This window comes from Thalassophryne amazonica, chromosome 23 (assembly GCF_902500255.1).
Source record: "Thalassophryne amazonica chromosome 23, fThaAma1.1, whole genome shotgun sequence".
NCBI classification, from domain to species: domain Eukaryota; kingdom Metazoa; phylum Chordata; class Actinopteri; order Batrachoidiformes; family Batrachoididae; genus Thalassophryne; species Thalassophryne amazonica.
Genome location: NC_047125.1, coordinates 3752161 through 3773674, shown reverse-complemented (window position 1 = coordinate 3773674; position 21514 = coordinate 3752161). Strand labels below are relative to the sequence as shown.

Here is a 21514-nt window from a genome sequence, read left to right as displayed (position 1 = left end):
CAAGAGTCCCAGTTAGTGACTTTAATCCACAAAAAAGTGACCCACGGTATTTTAATGGCTTTGAGAGGGGTTAAGAAGCGGACTTGCCGTTTCTGAAGAGCAGCGAATCAAAGAACCAACAAGCTAGTGGATGGAAGCATTGCTTCAAAGGTTCACGGCTTCAAAGTGGAGTCGCGCTGCAGAAACGCTGCAGAAATATATTTATTTATTGTGTATTACCATGTCTAGAATATGTACATATGTAATTTGGGAAAATGTGCCCAAATTTTAATCTTGTTTTGTTATTGTTGCAATATTCCAACGTTGGGTGGATGTGGTCGTCAAAACAACCCTGTTTTTGAGAGGAACTTTAATTAAAATATAACTTTAAACCACATGATTTACACATTCTATCCCTTTGACTCATATTGGATTACACCATGTCTGGATCCCCAGACATGATGCATAAGGACCTAACTGGACATTTCCCAGTGACGGTGAAGACAGGACGGCGCAGACGTTGCAGTAAAGGGTACAGTAATACCCAATGCAGGCAGTGCGATATTCACCTATGTTTTTCAGAAGACAAAAACTGTTTCTGGGACTGTCATTGTAAATAAATGTCACAGTTCTTGTTGGAATAAATGACTTTTCAACAACAAGACAAATGAATTCTCATGTTATACTGTTCTGAAACAAATGCAAAACCTACAAATGAATCTTTAATTCTGTATTGTTCAGTTTCTGTAAAAACTTACAAAAACATAAAATTAATTTTCAGTCCCCAAAGTCTCCTACAACAACATCTGGAAGATGGAAAAAAATTTTTTTTTTTTTTTTTTTTTTGTGTTTTTCTATATTTAGGTTTTACAGGGTTAAGAGGTCAAAAGATCACGTTCGTTTCCTATGTTTATGCTCACTCAATCGCATTTTTCCCATCAATATATTACATCTAAAATACAAATAAATAAATAAATCCAATCAATATGTTTGTGCTCCAACAAAAAGATAAAAAAAAAAAATAAAGGAATAAACTCAACTTTATCCATGAAGAAGATTAAATCACAGATAAGCTAGAGTACTTCTTTTCTCTTTTTTCCGCTTTCCCACTTCTCTCTCCTTATTTTCACTCCCTTCTTGCAGAATAAATTTAGGAATTTACTTAAGCAAATTTTCAATCAAGAAATGTCATATTTGTGAAAAGTATCTCTACTTATACACTCAATACTTTGCTGGGGTTCATTTTGCATTAATCACGTTGGTGAGCCGCTGCAATAGGTGTTTAGGGCGCACCGCTCCACGGAGGCAGCACTTACTGAAGTGGTGAATGATCTTCTGCTCGTGATAGACTCTGACACCACCACAGTGCTGCTCCTGTTGGACCTGGACAGGTTCTGTCATGGCTGACATCACACTTATCCAGTTGCTGTCTGTGTGGAGAAAAGATTATGTTGTTTTGCCCCTGTCTTAAAGTAACCCTAATGATGTACTTGTTATTATTACACTAATTGCACGAATTTGTTTTTGTAGCCACTAACGACTGGGAGTGAAGCATGCTGGGGTCATTCTGAACTGGGAGTGAAGAGCTGGGGTTATTATGTTTTTGCAAGAGGAAATAACTTTCAGATGCCTGTTGATTAAAGGAATTATGTGCGCCAGGGAGTTTGAGATGGCCACTCACCCTCCCTTCGCGCACACACTAGAAAAGAGGGGGCAGAGCCATGCTCCGATAGAGTCTGCTGCGGGTTACGTACGAACGCCCAGCCGGTTGACAAGCGCACTCTGCCGAAGGTGTTGGCTCTCCACCTTAAAGGCGTCACGGTAAGAGAGAAAGAGATATTTTAAGCGCTGCAACCACTTGTGTTTGATGTAACTGCTTTTGTGGGGAATAAATATACGTCTGTTTGTTCTAGCAAAATGCAGTCTGTGTGATCATTTCTGTGTGCCGATCTGACCGAACCTTGTTTCAAAACACTGTCGATGGAACTTGTATATTGTTCCTTCAAAACTTGTTCTGATGGAGCATGAAGCACTCTTCAAAACAACTCACACACTCAACCCAAAACAGGAAGCCATCAGACAAACTAAGCTTTAACAACTTATTGGTTGATCATATTAAATGTCAAGGTATCATTCATTAATCCACTGACCTCTGACCTTTAAACTGTGCTGCTAACCAGAAAACACCTGTTGAAGTTACTCAAGAACTTGGTCAAGCAGTGAGTTTGAAAGTATTTTCAAGCCTCCACCTCACAAATGTGGTGTTCTAGTTTCAAATGTAGATGCATATAAAATGCAGCAGATGATGACGCAATTTTCACAGGAAGTGAAATAATTTTGTGATTATTTTTGACACTTTAGGGGAGGTGATGGTCTAGTGGTTAAGCGTTGGACCTGAGACCAAAGGATCCTCGGTTCAAATTCCAGCCTGACTGGAAAAATTGCTAAAGGCCCTTGGGCAAGGTCCTCAATCTCTAAGTTACTCCTGGTGTGTAGTGAGCGTCTTGTATGGCAGCAGCCTGACATCGGGGTGAATGTGAGGCATTATTGTAAAGTGCTTTGAGCATCTGATGCAGATGGAAAAGAGCTATATAAAAGCAGTCCATTTATTTATTTGACACTTACCACGACCCTTCATCACCTTCTTGGTGTCTTCATGTCCTTCAGACTCTGAGGGACACTCCCTCCTCCTCCTCTTCATGGTTTTTGTTTTCCCTCTCAGAACTCTGCGGTGGGTCTCCTGAGGTTGGATTCTTGTGGTCCAAGAAATGTTTCGTTCTGTCTGTCAGTGATTTGGCTGCTGAACTCTGACTGTGGAAATCAGCCTGCAGACTGAAGAAGAACAGGAGAAGATAGACAGATCACTGCTCCTCAACATTCACTCATATTGTGAACAACAGTTTAATTTAAGGTCCACACATTTTTTGTTTGTTTTTTAGATGAAGCGTTGAGTGAGACATGATTTACACCTTTTACTTCACACAGCTCGAGACTGAACGTTGGACTTTTTTCTGATCTAGCTGTAGAATTTGTCCATACTGTGATGAACTTAACAGTTGTCCACGTCATGTGGAGCTGCTGTGTAAAACCTGTGCCAAATCAACACGCAGATCTGGATGAGACCAGCTGTGGCCACGCCCACTAAAAAAGGACCAAATCTAAATTAGTCACTCATGCAGACATTCATATTGTTTGGTTTCATCCTGAAGATGACTGAAAACATTTAAATCTGAATTTATCCTTCTATTAATGGAGGAACAACAGATTTAAAAAACTCGACAGATGAATGGATTTAAAAAAGTCATAATGTTTAGGTGATGACACGTGAACCAGTCATCAGATCAATCTGTTCTGTTTCTGATTCATTCAAAATTAAATGAATTTAATTTGCTGTGCAAAAATAAGCAGCTTCAGTCAACAACTTATTGGTAAACATTTTATTTTTTATTAAATCAACATTTCGTTACCTTATCTTTGATTTGAAATCACGATCAAAGCAAAACTCAGCACTCAGACTTGGTGACGTCATCTCTGAGCCGAGGCCTGACCAATAAACAGCCTACGCTAGTCTGGTTAAGATGGCGAGCTTCGTGTCGGGGTCGAGCTGCTGTTCCATTTAGAATCTAAACTTTAGATACTTTGTGAGGTATTTTTCAAACATGCTGTCAGGTTTAGCCTTGTGAAGTGTTCTGAAGTCGTCAGTAGGTGTTTTGTTTCCCTCGTCCTGTTCTACATGCAGCTCTGTGTTAATGTGGAGACTCAGCTGTGGGTCTAGATGTTTTGCTGTCCATCCACCAGTGAGACACTTTGCTCAACCACCAAAACAACAGACGGTGCCGGAACGCCAACTGAGCGACATTCCTCCCACTATGCTGAAGAAGGAATATTCAGCTGTTCCACTCGCTGCAATCACTGATGATATTGTCAAGCGACTTCTTTCACTGGAGTTGGCAAGTAAGACGGATAAAGTTGAGGTTAAAAAAGAACAGCTCATAGTGAAAGTCCAGAGGGATCCTACTGATCATGACTCAGTGGAAGTCAGGGTGGCGAAGTTGACAGCAATGATCCAAAACTGCCGTGAACACCTACAAAAGCATCACAAGGACAAAGCTAGTAAGAGGAAGATGCTGTTGGCTGTGGGTCACAGGAAGAAGCTTTTGAAAAAACAGACTGGTTCACTATGAAGCCTTTGAGAAGGTTTGTGAGCAGCTTGGCATCACCTTCACCGTCCCTCCAGAGAACTACAGACAGGTCACTCATCACTGGACAAGAAGGCCTTTTGTATTCAGGTTTTTAAAGGAAGTACAGAAACAGAGAGCTGAGCAGAAGCTGAAGCAAAGCTTGACCTCTAAAGTCACAGCTGAGACCAAAAGTGAAGGAATGCAGTTAAAATGCAATATACGAGGTCTGTCCAAAAACTATCGGACCTTTTTATTTTTTTCCAAAAACCATATGGATTTGAATCACGTGTGATTGCATCAGCCAAGCTTGAACCTTCGTGCGCATGCGTGAGTTTTTTTCACGCCTGTCGGTTGCGTCATTCACCTGTGAGCAGGCTTTGTGTGAGCAGTGGTCCACCACTCTCGTCGGATTTTTATTGTGAATAAATGTCTTAACGATTTGGAGCTTTGCTGCATCAAATTTTTCCAGAAACTGTGAGAGACCTCCAGCTGAACACCATTCGGAAAATTTAGTTGGCTTTCAGCAACAATTTTATGGGGATTAAACAGATTAAGGAGTGGTCCGGCCGGTTTAAAGACCACCCACAGCTACTGAGAGCGCGGCGTGCTCCGAGCGCCGATCACAGGCTCAAACCCTGCTGAAACAACCAGATCATTTCCAACGTGAAGGCTTTGTTGATCCAGGACGTCATCTGACTTTCACAAAAAAGGCAGAAGTCATGGACATCAGCACTTTTTCGGCACATTCCACTGTTACAGGAGTTTTTTTTTTATTGGAAAGAGAAGCGGAGGATAGCGCCACCGTGCCGCTCATGGCGCAGCACAAAACCACCTCCGTGTTGGTCTCACAGGACGGCTTTCAGGTGGCTTCCGGTTGATTTTCAGTCGTGTGAGTATCCGAGAAATTGTGCATGAGCTGGACATGCCCCAACATGTCCTGTGAGGCTTCATCACGGCGTTGCTTTGCGCCATGCGGCTCCATCCTGATGCGTGGAATTCCTCCGCACGTCTGTCTCAATGTGCCGAAAAAGTGCTGATGTCCACGTCTTCCGCAATTCCTGTGCTAGTCAGACGACATACTGGATCAAGACAGCGTCCAGTTTAGAAATGAACGGCACATTCCACTGTTGCAGGAGTTTTTGTCATGGAAAGAGGAGCGGAGGAATTCCGAGCGTTGCGGTGGAGCCGCATGGCGCAACGCAACGCCGCGATGAAGCCTCACAGGACATGCTGGGGCATGTCCAGCTCATGCACAATTTCTCGGATACTCACACGACTGAAAAACAACCGGAAGCTGTCTGAAAGCCACCTGAAAGCCGTCCTGTGAGACCAACATGGAGGTGGTTTTGTGCCGCGCCATGAGCGGCAGGGTGGCGCAATCCTCCGCTTCTCTTTCCATGAAAAAACTCCTGTAACAGTGGAATGTGCCGAAAAAGTGCTGATGTCCACGCCTTCTGCCTTTTTTGTTAAAGTCAGACAACGTCCTGGATCAACAAAGCCTTCACGTTGGAAATGATCTGGCTGTTTCAGCGGAGTTTGAGCCTGTGATCTGTGCTCAGAGTGCGCCGCGCTCTTAGCAGCTGTGGGCGGGCTTTAAACCGGCTGGAGCACTCCTTAATCTGTGTAATACCCATACAATCGTCCCTGAAAGCCATCTGAATTTTCTGAATGGTGTCCACCTGGAGGTCTCTCACAGTTTCTGGAAAAAAATGATGCAGCAAAGCTCCAAATCGTTCAGACATTTATTCACAATAAAAATCTGACGAGAGGGGTGTACCACTGCTCACACAAAGCCTACTCACAGGCGAATGACGCAACCGACAGGCGTGAAAAAACTCACGCATGCGCACGAAGGTTCAAGCTTGGCTGATGCAATCACACATGATTCAAATCCATATGGTTTTTGAAAAAAATAAAAAGGTCCGATAGTTTTTGGAAAGACGTCGTATGTTGATTATTGGTTGCAAATCTACTGAGAACATCTAGTTCAGGGGTAGGCAACCTGTTCCAGAAAGAGCCATGAGGGTGCAGGTTTTCTTTGCAGCCACTGACTCCACCAGGTGATTTCACTGATTAACTGATTCCATCTGCTCAAAGTGATATTAATCAGTAAAATCACCTGGTGGAGTCAGTGGCTGCAAAGAAAACCTGCACCCTCATGGCTCTTTCTGGAACAGGTTGCCTACCCCTGATCTAGTTTGACTTTTGTGATGACTAATGTGGCTTCTAGATAAATTTATCTATTTGTCATTTGTTTTTTTACTTTCAATTTATCATGTACATGAAGGTTTCGAAAATTGAAAAGGGGGGGTGAACTACGATTGATGCTTATGTTCTATTTTGTATCAATTGTCTGCATTTATATATGTGTTCATTTTTGTATCTCGAAATGCTAAATAAAAATGCTGGAATAAAAATAAAAAATAAATGAATCAACAGCCTGCAAGCCTCCTGGCACCTGTCGGTCACGTGATTTCTGGGAACCAGCAGGAACTTCGACTCACTGCGGGACTCGACACGAGCTTCAGGATTCCGACACACAGTTCAGTCCACGCACACGGCCAACAAGTTATTAAGATGAGTTCAAACAAGAAGACGACAAAGAGTTTTAACTCAGTCTTTATCAGGGCGTTTTCTTCACTCATAAATCTAAAGTTTGTCGGCGTCATAATATCTCTGAGCGAATCTGAAGCCCGACAGCGAACAGACGAAAAAAAAAAAATTTAACACGTAATTACGTAATTGACAAGTTAAAAACAACCTTTACCTGATGACAAGCGGCCGACAGCAGAGACAGAGAGACGCAGACAGCAGTCCAAAAGACAAAAGAGACAGAATTCAGTCGAACTCTGAGATCCACCTCCGACTCCCCAACCCGGAAATGAGACAAATGGTACAGTGCTGCCCCCTGGTGTTCAGAGTCACAGTCACACCGTGGACACAGTGGGGTGTCTGTGCAGAGACGGAGGCTCTTCGTTTCCGGCTGCACGCTGCTTCTTCTACTGACGTGGATTCAGAACATTGTTTACAGACATGTTAATGTCTGTCTCTGTGTCTCAGGAGGTTCTGAGATCAGTCTGAGGAGCTACTTCAGTTTTGTCCACATAACTTGATGCTCTTCCGGCATTGTAGATCAGCGTGTGTTTTAAGCTTTTGTTTTGGTTTAATAATGTAAAAATAAATCTAAATATCTGCCTCCAGCATTGTTTTTATTCGTCACCTTGTTGAAAACTTTCAAACTGTCTTGTTGTAGGTCGAGAGATCACAGTGACCAAACCATATGATTACATTATTAATTTACCTGATTATAACATTATATTGCTACACATTTTGTCCAAATGCATGAAACAAAGGTTTTTTTATTATTATTATTAATAAGTAGTATTTCTGGGTGGAATAAGCCTTTCAAAGCTTAACTTTTTAATTTTTTTTTTTTTTTTTTTTTTTTTGGTGGGGGGTACATTTAAGCTTTACAATTATAGGTAGGACCTGAAGTAGTATTTTTTGTGCAAACTGCTCTCGAAAGTGCAGCCTTATAGGCTCTAGAGACGTACTAACTGATTTTGTTAAATTGTAAGTCTATGTGGAGTGAAATCAAATTTGAAAATAGCAAGTCACGCTCTTGAATCACAGGTTTTTTTGAACCAGTGAAAATGAGGTTAAATGATCAACACGTCAAAAAGTCTGTTTCAAATGTGGAATTCATTAAGGTGAAGCTTTAAACAACAGATACAGATTATTGTGGTGAAATTTCTCCATGTTCAGTTTAACGGACAGAGAAAAAATACCCCCAAATAAGATTGTTTTGAAAGAAACAGAAGGATGAAGTTTGGCACAGAAGAGGGGGCGTGGCAACTGGGGCAGGCAATTTAAAATGTGATGTCATTGTGCTTCATGTCCGCGAAGGTTGTACAACATGACCCCTCAGCGTTTGAATCCATACATGTCCCAGCAGGTATCCGGATCCTTTTCCTGTGCAAGAATGTCACAGAAAAGACCAACACGGTGGATTCTCAGCCCCTAATGCAGGAAGATGTGTGGATCCGTCTCTTCTTGAGTGCAGGGACAGAGACGTCCCTTTGGTGAACACACAGTGGAACTGACGCCAAAATGAATTCTATATACGAGGGCTGTCCGTAAAGTATAGGTCCTTTTTATTTTTTTCAAAAACTATATGGATTTCATTCATATGTTTTTACGTCAGACATGCTTGAACCCTCGTGCGCATGCGTGAGTTTTTCCACGCCTGTCGGTGACGTCATTTGCCTGTGAGCACTCCTTGTGGGAGGAGTCGTCCAGCCCCTCGTCGGAATTCCTTTGTCTGAGAAGTTGCTGAGAGACTGGCGCTTTGTTTGATCAAAATTTTTTCTAAACCTGTGAGACACATCGAAGTGGACATGGTTCGAAAAATTAAGCTGGTCTTCAGTGAAAATTTTAACAGCTGATGAGAGATTTTGAGGTGATTCTGTCGCTTTAAGGACTTTTCACGGTGCGAGACGTCGCGCAGCGCTCTCAGGCAGCGTCATCAGCCTGTTTCAAGCTGAAAACCTTCACATTTCAGGCTCTATTGATCCAGGACGTCGTGAGAGAACAGAGACGTTTCAGAAGAAGTCGGTTTCAGCATTTTATCCGGATATTCCACTGTTAAGGGAGATTTTTTTAATGAAAGACGTGCGGACGGGTCCGCGCGTCGGGACGCAGCCGACGCGGCGCGGCGGCACAGGAAAAACACCTCCGTGTTGATAACCATTTGTTAAAATCCTGTTGGCTTTTGATGGCTTTCAGTGGAGTGAGTATATGAGAAATTGTTTATCAGCTGGACATGTTCCAACTTGTCCTCAAGGCTTCCAGCAGAGGTGTTTTTCCTGTGACGGAGCGTCGCGGCGGCTGCGAGCCGACGCTGCAATCCGCCCGCACGTCTTTCATTAAAAAAATCTCCTTTAACAGTGGAATATCCGGATAAAATGCTGAAACCGACTTCTTCTGAAACTTCTCTGTTCTCTCACGACGTCCTGGATCAACAGAGCCTGAAATGTGGAGGTTTTATGCTTGAAACAGGCTGATGACGCTGCCTGAGAGCGCTGCACGACGTCTCGCACCGTGAAAAGTCCTTAAAGCGACAGAATCACCTCAAAATCTCTCATCAGCTGTTAAAATTTTCACTGAAGACCAGCTTAATTTTTCGAACCATGTCCACTTCGATGTGTCTCACAGGTTTAGAAAAAAGTTTGATCAAACAAAGCGCCATTCTCTCAGCAACTTCTCAGACAAAGGAATTCCGACGAGGGGCTGGACGACTCCTCCCACAAGGAGTGCTCACAGGCAAATGACGTCACCGACAGGCGTGGAAAAACTCACGCATGCGCACGAGGGTTCAAGCATGTCTGACGTAAAAACATATGAATGAAATCCATATAGTTTTTGAAAAAAATAAAAAGGACCTATACTTTACGGACAGCCCTCGTATATATTAAAGAACAGGAGTATGATATGAAATTTCGCTTGTTCATTTCGGTTAAATATTGCACAATTATATAAAGCGCAACGTAAAATGAGTAACACGACTTTACAGCTTCAGATGTTTATTTTATTTTGAAATGACCTGTGCTTAAGTGGAAATAAGTCACGTATTCACACGACCCGGTAGTGTAGTTGAGTAGAACGGGAGAGAAAAGACGAGAAAAGTCAGAGCAGTACGTAAAACTCAGATAAAGACACGAAATCTGTTTATGAAATCATTCTACAGCTGGTCAAACAGACACACACGTTTCCACAACTGTTTCACAAGATGAAAAAAAAAAATGTCTGTGAACCACTGGCAGCTGGCCCATAGGGGGCGCTGGGGCGTGATGATTTCTCCCCCTCCCAGATGTGGAGGTGGGAAAATTATAAAATTTATACTTTTAAAAAGTATTATCAATGTCAGTTTTACTTAATAGTACGTGTCTACATGTAATCTGAATTATTAAAACATTTCCACCAACTGACTCTCATTCAACAGTGCATTTCCACCGACAGAAGCAGAGAAGGTATCATTTCTCGTCTTGGGCGATCACTCATCAGCCCCTTTAAGTGCAGCGAAATTACCAATTGTATGGCGATAGATCAGTGACAAAACCCCACTCATGTAAAAATGCGTTCACGAGTGCAAAGGTGTTGCGCGCGAGAACCAGCACTTCTCCCGCCCGGTTGAACTTCATTTCTGCTCACGTGCAGAGAATTCCTGCTTGCTCGCTTGAAATTTATGGCACTACGGCGGAGGGAACCAGGTGGGCACTGGCTCTGCTGTGATTGGCTGTCTGTGGAGAGCGAGGTTTGATTGACAGCCCTCCTCTCTGACGCAGAAGTCAGTCGGAGCCAACGGAGTTAAGCGATTATCACCTGTTTCTGCTTAAAACTTCACTCCAGTCATCATCTGTCTCAGCGACAGATCTCTGAAGCTTCTGTACAACAATCATTTCCACATAAATTCAGCATTAAAAATCACATCCTGACACCGTCTGCAGACTGACTCTGTCCACCCAAACTGATCAATAGCGATGTTAAGCTCGAGTCAGTCTGCTCGACACAGCATCGAGCTTTGTGAACCAGAAGTGTCGGTGAGCAGCGTTTCGAGCACGCCCCCATCACGTGACCACTATGAGCGAGGCCTCGTTACGTCACACCACGTGTCGGGCTTCGCGGGAAAGTCGAATAATCTGGGCGTGTCAATACGACCCGCCAAGTATTTAAATGAGATCTGAATCGCGGCACAAACTGTGGGTTTGTGAGAGGAGGAGACTGCTAGCGACATTGTTATTGGCAATTACCACGTGAATCGGAGTCAAGGAAAGTATTAGTTTATATTTAGGTCTAGTTCAGAGTTCATTTAGTATAGTTAGCTACATACACATAGGATCTAACATAGACAGACACACACCACACACAACAGGCATCCATTCATATACAACATTTATTCACACAGTACATCAACACAGGTTATAGGTCAGACTATATATTATAGGTAGATCAGAGACTGAGCTGAGTGACTGAAGAGCTGTTATTTTGGTGAAGTGAAAGGTGTGTGTGTGTGTGTGTGTGTGTGAGTAGTGGTGAGGAAGGGACATGGAGGAGCCAGTGCCAAAAAGAGCATGATCAATTGCTTGGGAGCACTTGGATCTAATAAGCCCCAAAAAGGTCAAGTGCTTGATTTGTGCTCAAGAGTTGACGTACAGTAACAATACGTCTTCAATGCTGCGACACCTGAGGTTCAAACATCCTGAGACATCAATGGCTGCTGCTTCTGTTGCTGCTCCTGGAGCAGGAATCAGGCCATGTAAGCTATATTTTATTCTTTATCTAAGATTAGCGCATACTCTTAAACAAAAATAGCTCAGCATGTCAGACTGTATTTCCATTAAAGGCAGACAAGCTGATCTGGATGAGGCACTGGTGGACTATGTTGTGCAAGATGCACAACCGTTCAACAGGGCTCTACTACAAAGGTTTGACCCAACATATGCCTTGCCTTCTCGCCAGACTTTAAAATGTATGGTGGAGAAGAAATACGAAGAGGACAAAAAGAAGGCCATGGCTGAGCTGGAAAAGGCAGAGTCAGTAAGTCTGACTGCTGATATGTGGACATCAATGAATATGGATGCCTATCTTGGGATCACCTGCCACTACATAAAAGAAAACAACACTGAGCTAGCAAGTGTTTCGCTGGGAGTGGGACATTTCACCCAGTCACACACTGCAGAGCATTTAAGGGATGCCATGGAGCTGCAACTTGAACAATGGGGCTTGAGACAGAAAGTCCACTGTATAATCACAGACAATGCTGCAAATATGATTCGATGTGCTCAATTGCTAAACGTGCGCAATGTGCCATGCTTTGCACACAGTTTCAACCTTGTTGTCAAGAAAGCCCTGGTTCAACTCCAGTTCTTGCAGACATAAGACTAAAAGCTCATCGGATTGTGACATATTTTAAAGCCAGTGTCAAAGCGAAAGAGAAACTCAGTGACATTCAAAAACAGCTACAGAAACCACAACACAAAGTAATACAAGAAGTGGAAACACGCTGGAATTCAACATTTTCCATACTCCAGAGGTTGTATGAGCAGCGTGAACCAGTCGGAGCAGCCCTTGCATCCTCACCACGGATATACCTCCCCTCTCATTCAATGAGTATGACACCATAAGTGATTGCCTTGATGTACCGGCACCATTTAATATGGCCACAACCGAGCTGTCGGCGGAAAAAACTATCAGCTTCAAAGGTTATCCCTCTCATCCAAATGGTTCAACATAAACTGGCAACAAAGGCTGCAGGACTGGTTAACTGCACCGCTATTGAACTCACTCATCACTTGCAACATCTCTTGGCTGCCAGATGCAATGTGGAAACAGTCCTTGCATTTTCAACAATTCTCGATCCGCGTTTCAAAACGTTAGCTTTTGGAAACCAATCACATGCCCAGGATGCAGTAAACAGACTAACAGCCGAATGTGCTTCTGCAGTTCGACAGGAGAGGATGCCATCTACATCACAGGTAGTCTGTCATTTGATAAACTCTATTATTTTGTTACATATACTTGCATCTTACATATGATCAACTTTATCAGGCTGCACCGCAGGAGGAGCAGAGGCAGGAGAGCGGAGACAGCCTGTGGGAACTACTGGACAGCAGAGTTGGTTTGTATCATTCAATGATAGAAACATGTCAAGAAATGTTCAAAGGATAATTTATTGTTCCTTCTTATTGTAGCCGCAACCCAAAGAACACACAGCGCGACCGCAGATGCCACAGTGGAGGTTCAATGCTTCTTGTCGGAGCCCTACCTCTCCAGAGGAGAGGACCCGCTCAAATACTTGGTGACACGAGCCACAGTCTATCCTAGTTTACAGAGAATGGCAAAAAAATATTTGTCGATGCAGCAACATCAGTGCCTTGCGAGCGGGTCTTCTCCAAAGCTGGAGAGGTGGTGAGGCAGAAGAGGAGCCGATTAAAGCCCAGCACCGTTGAAATTATTCTTTTTTTGAATAAAAATTGTTGAAAGTTGCACAATCACCATCTCCTATCCCCTCTATTCTAATTTACAAATTACAGTAACATAAGCATCAGTTGCAGAAGCACATGCCTTCCTCACTTTTCCCGTCACATTTTACCCAAATCTTGTTTGAGGAATAATAAATCTATATATAGTCTACAATAAAGGCTGTCATAACCATTATGTGTGCATCTGTAGGGACTATTTATTACATTAAAAAGACACAATAATACATATGACTTTTTTTTATTAGTATTTTTCAAGAACAAACCACATCAGTCATGAATTACTGCAAACATATTTGTCAGAGTAAGTAAGTAAGTAAGTAAGGTTTATTTATATAGCACCTTTCAAGATAGAAATCACAAAGTGCTTCACATAAGAACAGAGAAATTAAAAACAGCAGAAACATAAAACCATAAAAACTATGTAAAAGCCAGCCTATACAAAAGGGTCTTTAGCTTCACTTTAAATGTTTCAACAGAGTCCACGGAGCGTAGGTCCAAAGGCAATGCATTCCACATTTTAGGTGCCACCACCTCGAAAGCACAGTCTCCCCTGGTCTTCAGTCTTGCCCTAGGCACAACCAATAGGCCCAGGTCCGAAGACCTCAGAGACCTACTTGTCATATATGGATGTAATAGCTCGGTGATATAAGATGGCATTTGACCATGCAGAGCTCTAAAAGTCAGTACTAGAATTTTAAATTGGAGTCTGAAATGGATGGGGAGCCAGTGCAAGGAGGAGAGGATTGGGGTTATATGTGACCTCTTTGATGACCTCGTCAGCAGCCTCGCAGCCGCATTCTGAACCGTTTGTAAGCTAAGTTGCTAAGGCTAAAAAATAGAGAGTTACAGTAATCCAAACGTGATGACACAAATGCATGAATGATCATCTCCATCTCCGCCCGAGACACAATGCTGCGCAGACGGGCAATATTGCGCAAATGGAAAAAACAAGACTGTGCCAAAATTGAGGGAGTGATCGAACGTAACACCCAAGTTCCTCACTGCTGAGCGAACAAAAGGGCCCAGAGAACCAAGATTCCCAACCACAGTGGGAACAAACTCATCAGTGGGAACAAACTCGTCAGGGGCACAAACAAGGACCTCAGTCTTTGTTATATTTAAGGACAAATAGTTGGCCGCCATCCAGTCACCAATAACCTCAACACAGTTCTGAAGAGCAGATACCCTGGAGACTGTTTGAGGAGTGAATGAGATGTACAGCTGGATGTCATCCACATAACAGTGGTAGGAGACATCTTTAAAACTACTCAAGACATGACCAAGTGGGAGCAAATATAGAGCAAACAATATAGGTCCCAGAACAGAACCCTGAGGCACACCACAGGATAGCATGGCAGAGGAGGACATAAATTTACCAGCAGCAACAGCGAAGCACTTGCTCATGTTAATTCTCAGAGCAAGCCAGCAGATGTCACCCTTCAAACTGTATCAAACGCGTCGGAGCAGTGTGTCGATTTTCAGCCAGTTGTGTTGCAGTGGCTCATTGGTTCACGAGGCTTCAAAATTGCCATCACTACTGTAGCGCCGTCTACCTGTGAAGCAGAGTACATTTCCTTAGCTTCAGCTATACAGGAGTGTCTCTACATTGAACAAGTATTAAAAGTTTTGGACAGTTACAAATATGCTCAGACAAAAGTGGACGAAGACAATCAAGGGACAATAACACAAAGAATCCTGTTAACAGAAAGAGATGGAAACACACTGATGTGAAATATCATTTCATCAGAAGTGTTGTGACCTCAGGAAGAGTCATTTTGGAATATTGTCATACTGAACAAATGATTGCTGATGTTTTGACAAAACCAACCACTAAACAAAGGTTAAAAAGTTTCACACTTAAAATGTTTGGCAAATAGTGTTTATGTAAAATGAGAAGCTGCCATTGAAAATATTTTACCCAGTGAGTGAAGAGCGAGTGGGAGTGTTGTGTTTGTTATTATAGCACTCTTGCTCCCTGTGTAAAAGGCTTTTATTTTGTAGACACCCACAGGATGTGTCGTCACTATGCTCATGCTTTTCTTCTTTCTTCTTGCGCTCATGGCCACGGCTTCTGTTCTACTGCAATAAAGCCACAAAGGAGGCTAAAGAGATCACCTGTATATGCATCGTTTATTCTGCACTATGAGTGACCATTTCCTCGACCCGCTTGCCTTAACAGGCTTGTTGAGTATTTCAAAAGGTGTCCCTCAGGGCTGTTTTAGACCCATGACTTGTTACAGTTTGTATAAACAGACTTGCTGTAGGAGCACCACATGAAAATCACACCTTTTATGCAGATGACATTGTAATTTAACACTCAAAGATTTAACATGATTCAAAGACATTTATTTAAACATGATTAATTTTCAAACTCTTAAAATTCCAGGAAGTTTTCCGACAGAGCCGAGAGTTTTTTTTTTTTATTATTATTATTACTATTATTTCCCACAATAAAGCTGCTGTTTGTCTTCTTTGCCACTGGGTGTCACTAGAACTTTGCAGAAGACCAGTTTGTCTTCACTGCTGTCCATCATTATTTTGGTCTCAGTTAAATGATGTTTGATTCATTTATTTCTTAAAAACAAAACAAGGCCTGAAGTTGTTTCTGCTGTGAGTCAAATGTTGCTGGTATTTAAAATTCATATGAAGAAAAGATCAACAGATGTGAACAAATGGAAAATTGATGACATGGAAAAAATCACGATGGTAGTTTGAAGCTGAAAATATGTTAATGACTTTGTTTTTGGATGTTTCACTTTCACACTTTCCTTGAAACATCAACAAACCTGTGGACAAAAGACAACAGTCTTCAGAGGCTTGATGTTTGGAAAGACATGGGCCAGCTGTTAGAGGACAGACGACAAGTGGACTGAGGACACTGTGGACTGAGGCCGCTGCAGAGACACATCTCCGCGGACGGTGACGTCTGCAGATGACTCTGATCTGTAGGACAGGATGTCCTTCCTCAACAATCACCAGCCAGGACGAAGACAGCATCAGGGTGGACAGTCTCTTGTCTGCTGAAGATGTCCTGCAGTGTCCCTGGTGCAGTCACGAGATACATCCACAGACAGCAGACTCACGGTGCTGATCTGCAGGGCTGCTGCTAAGGTTTTGGAGGCCCTAAGCATAACTGGTCAGGGAGGCCCCCCCCCCCCCACACACACACACACACAAGTTCTATTCAAACCGTTACTATTTAATGTTTTAAATAAAAAATATCTATCATTAGTAATGCTAAACAAAAATACCAAAACATTAAGATTTTTTGACAATTTTTTTTTTTAACAAAATACCATGTTGTACCATTGTTCATAATAGGATAACAAGTGCATAAAATATGCATCAGTTTAGGTTTTCTGTTTAACTGTAAAACACTTCATTATATTATGTTATCTAGTATCCGATGTATTCCATAATGATAGGAAAACTACCTGAAACCATTATATTATATTAAATTATGGACACATAGAAAAATACCTAAATATTAAAATGCTCAATACTACACCAAGCAAAACAGTGGTGGCATTGTGAAACCATACACAACCACAACAAATGCTAAAGTTTACCAGCAGGTGTCACCCTTTCCTTACCCTAAGGGGGAATGGAGCACTCTACTCTCTCATTTATTGGACTGGAAATCGTCACATCTGGCAACCCTGGTTAGGCGGCACAGCGAACAGAGAAAGACGCAAACAGGGCTGTACCATTTCAGGGAATTGGGGCGGGGTTGGATGGGGCTTTATATTAGGCAAAAAAACAAACAAACTGTTAATTTGCCCCAATTAAGTAATGGGGTAAGGGCCTACACAATGTTTAAAGACAAAAACGATGGGCCTATTCATAAATAATTCATATTGATTTTGAAATGTAATAATGTAATAATTTCAACACATTTTTCAGTCAATTGGAGGCCCTGCAAACTAGTGCAACATGGTTGGTGACCCACGCAGGCTGCGTAGTCTGCTTATGCCGAACGGCGGCGCTGCTCTGTCTTGGTAGGTCAAACAATCAGCACGTCCCCATCAACAGTTTGTCTTAACGCCATTTTTTGATGACCTGAACGTCCAAAACACTATCTGTTGTCCACGTCCATGCAGACACCTCCTCCTCTGTTTGTCCCTGAGGTGGGCTTGCGGTCCCCACAGTGCACTGAGTGTGTGCAGCTGCAGAGCCGAATCCAGCGGACTGTCCCACAGCTGATCTCACGCTGGTTCTCAGCTCAACATCTGGTTTTCAAGAGACATCAGCTAGTAACAGACTAGACAGCTGTGGTCTGCTAGGTCGAGTGTAACCTCGGACCCACGTCAAGTAGTTTAGGATAAACCAGAAACATGGACCAGTTGCTCGGTTCGGCAGGATTACAACAGGGAATTAAGGTGAGTGTGGAATGAAATGCCTGGAGGCAGGAAAAGAGCAAGAACAAAACTGATTATTTTATAGAAAAGTATAAACAAAAAAACAGCATCCAGTAAATTCAATTAATAACACAAACAGCAATAACGATAATAAAAATCCAAATATCCTCAGTCCAATTGAGCTCAAGATTCAATTAGTCAGTGTAGTCCAGGGGTGGGCAACCTGTTCCAGAAAGAGCGAAGAGGGTGCAGGTTTTCTTTGCAGCCACTGACTCCACCAGGTGATTTTACTGATTAATATCACTTTGAGCAGATGGAATCAGTTAATCAGTGAAATCACCTGGTGGAGTCAGTGGCTGCAAAGAAAACCTGCACCCTCTTGGCTCTTTCTGGAACAGGTTGCCCACCCCTGGTCTAGTCAGTAGTCAAGTCAAAAATGTCTTCGTTCAGTTCCTTTTCCTTTCATGGCAAGTTTGTGTGGTGACCACGGTGGTGTTTGTCACTGAAGAGGATGAGGTTGTTCTGAGGCAGGTTCAGTTCAGCTCTGGGCACAGGCTCGCCATCTCCATCCAGAGAGCATCCAGGAAACCGAAATGGGTTTAAATCTTCAGAAGAAAAAACAACTAGCCTGCATAACATTAATATTATTACTGTACACAACTAAATAAAATCTGTTCCTAATTCTTCTCACAGCTATAACTTAATTTGTATCTTTGTTCCTCCTATTACAGTTTAACAAGAGACAGTAATATTTTAAATGCATGTTTTTAACTCAAAATATCCTTTTTTATACATAAAATTATTTTAAACCCATGTAAACAATAAATTAATCTTTGTATCTCTTTAAAAGTATTTAACCATAGAATTATGCTTAATGAAATACAATCAATCACATGACCAAGGACTATGTTGGTTTATTACCTCCAATATTCTCCTTTAAAATCATCCATGTATCAGTAAAACCTTATTTGTGTAACTGCATTTAGCATTGGATAGGAATTACTGGAAACTCGCTGTAATTCATCAAATTGGACAACATTGAAACAATTTACAGTTGACCAAAAGTAGTGCAAAAAGTAAAAAGGCTTTCTTATATTGTTGTGTACTAAAGTCTCATTTGGCAAAAATCATATCTTAACAAAAATAACATTTTCATTGCTTGAAACAGAAAAGAAATCCACTTGCGATTAGCGTAATGCTAATTTTAGCATGGCGCTAGCATGTTTCTTTCAGCAAGCACATGGTCTCAACTCAGCTCGCACCCTGCAAAGTACAGAACCACACAGCCCCTGGAACTCGTGCTCCATAAACTAACACAGTAAATGCTTCAAGTTAGCCTTTGAGCAGTGAAATTATTTGTTCACATTCTGCATTAAACTCACCGAGACGACCCGAATCTGACAGCACGGACCGAGTGCAAATGACCGCTAAATTAAGGCGTGATTTTGTCCACTGCTTGGAAAGCGAGACTATCACTCTTAGCCAGTGAGGAGGTCATTATCACCCCATGTGACTGTGAGAACAGGAACAAAAGTTAAGAGAAAGAGGATTACACTTCTTTTAAAATAAACATTTTTTCAAAATAAAATTGCTCAAATGCATTGACAACAGAAAGGGGAAAAAAGGTTATTTTCTCTAATGGGTTACACGAGCCCATAGCCTAGGGGTGGATATCAGCTAGTAACAAACTAGGCAGCTGCGGTCCTGTAGGTCTAGTCTTTAGCCTACAAGCGGACATCAGCTGGTAACAGACTAGGAAGCTATTGTGCGGCAGCTCTAGCCTTTAGCCTAGGATTTAGCCCGCCTCTCTTCTTTCTACTCCTCTTCAAACATTCCATGAATATCTCCGTCGGCTTCCTCGCTCACGTGTATCCGGAGCTGCCATTTCTTGTCAGCTGGAATTAACTCGGTTCAGTTGTTTGAAGAAGTCCAAGTCCAGCAAGCTGGGTTTTGACACAGTGTGGACTCTGTTGATGTCCAGATGTTGGTCTGGACTGTGTGGTAACACTGCACAGGCTAGTTGTACGTTTTAAAAGGCACAATATCGCTGACACAGAACCAAAAACACGCTGGTGTCTGGATCATATGTCAGCCAGAAGGGAGCGCCAAAAATCATGTTAGTTTACAACCACTGAGACATCAAAGTCAAACCAGCTGGACGTTTACTGTCCAGACACTCATGATCGAGTGTTTGTGTCCACAGGAGGAGACTCTCCATCCTACAGTCCACACAGAGACACAGAGGAACCAGAACCAGAACCAAACCTGAACCTGAACCCAGCACACAGAGGTTCAGTGAACGTGCAGCAGAAGGTGTAGATGTGGATCAGAGAGTCAGAGGAGACTTCATAGAAAGACAGAGTGCCAGCAGGACAGTCCACAAACACTGAGACTCTGTGAGAGGACGAAGGGAAGCGAGGAGTATGTCTGTTATTGTGCCAAACAGAGTAACAAGAATAATCAGAGCAGCTCAGAGTCCAGGGCTGATCATTAGATCCAAAGTCACAGTCCTCACTGTTTCCTTTCCTTCTGATTCTTCTGTAAGTCACTGATATATAAACGTCTCCTCTCCACTCGACCTCCCAGTAACAGCGACCAGTCAGACCAGTTGAAGACAGGACCTGAGGGCAAAGGTCAAATCTGTCTGGATGATCAGGATATGATTGATCCTCGTCCACATGTTCCACCTTTGTGTTGTTTTTGGACAGTTTGAGTTTTCTGTTCGCTGAGTTTGGATCCAGAGAGAGTTCAGAGAAATCTGATGGAACAAAACACAACACAGTTATCAATCGATCAGGTCATCAATCAACACCACAACACAGTTATCGATCAATCAGTTCATTGATCAACATGACGACACAGTCAGAGTTATCAGTTGATGGTTTGTAGCAGCCTTCATGTTGAACTCTGCTTCAGTGTCAGTAGGACTTGAATGAGTGATGTCACAGAGGGTGGTTTCTATGGAAACAGATGGATTAAAGTACAAAGACACTTACACTTCCTCAGACCTGGTCTCAGCCATCGGACTCCACCAGGATCCACCCTGAAAGGAGGAGGGGGCGGAGCAACACATGGTCTTTAATCATGGAAACATCAACATGACATTGATCTCATCCACACACTTTAGTTCTTCTCTTCTAACACACTCATCGCTCCAAATGGATCATTGATTATTGATCACCTCTAACTGTGCTGATCAGCAGCAAACAACAACTTTTGGCTTTTTCAGGTTTGAAGATTCTGGTGAAAATCTGTTGATTTAACCAATCAGGGCTCACCAACCCTGCTGCTGGAGGTCACCTGACTCTGCAGGCTCCACCCACTGCTCATTGAATCAGGTGTGCTCAGCCAATCAGCTGCAGGCGTTACATGTCCCCTCATATTGGAGCAGATCCTCCAGAACTAAAACTACATGTTTCAAAGATCATCAAGAACTAAATTTAAGTTTTATGTTTGAAAAACGCAGCCGGCGCGGTGTGGCGGCACAGGAGAAACACCTCCGTGTTGATAACCATTTGTAAAATCCAGGCGGCTTTTGATGGCTTTCAGTGGAGTGAGTATATGAGAAATTGTTTAACAGCTGGACATGTTCCAACTTGTCCTTAAGGCTTCCAACGGAGGTGTTTTTCCTGTGGTGGAGCGTCGCGGCGGCTGCGAGCCGATGCTGCAATCCGCCCGCACATCTTTCGTTAAAAAAAAAATCTCCTTTAACAGTGGAATATCCGGATAAAATGCTGAAACCGACTTCTTCTGAAACTTCTCTGTTCTCTCACGACGTCCTGGATCAATAGAGCCTGAAATGTGGAGGTTTTCAGCTTGAAACAGGCTGACGACGGCGCCTGGGAGCGCTGCGCGACGTCTCGCTCTGTGGGAAGATCTTAAAGTGACAGTATCACCTCAAAATCTCTCATCAGCCGTTAAAATTTTCACTGAAAACCAGCTTAATTTTTTGAAC

The 21514-nt window shown here is 42.6% G+C and overlaps 1 protein-coding gene and 2 long non-coding RNA genes across 3 annotated transcripts in view; 1 reads left to right on the top strand and 2 right to left on the bottom strand.

The window, feature by feature from the left end:
• LOC117504818 overlaps positions 1–21514 on the bottom strand; it is a 3434143-nt gene that overhangs the window by 2135849 nt on the left and 1276780 nt on the right. The window lies entirely within an intron of this gene.
• The window catches only part of LOC117504892, a 54212-nt gene that overhangs the window by 7617 nt on the left and 25081 nt on the right, over positions 1–21514 (top strand). The window lies entirely within an intron of this gene.
• Positions 8451–19973, bottom strand: LOC117504879. Its single transcript, XR_004558938.1, has 3 exons — positions 19726–19973; positions 14737–14738; positions 8451–8462 (listed from the first exon to the last, which is right to left on the bottom strand). It is a non-coding gene; the product is annotated as an uncharacterized LOC117504879 (long non-coding RNA).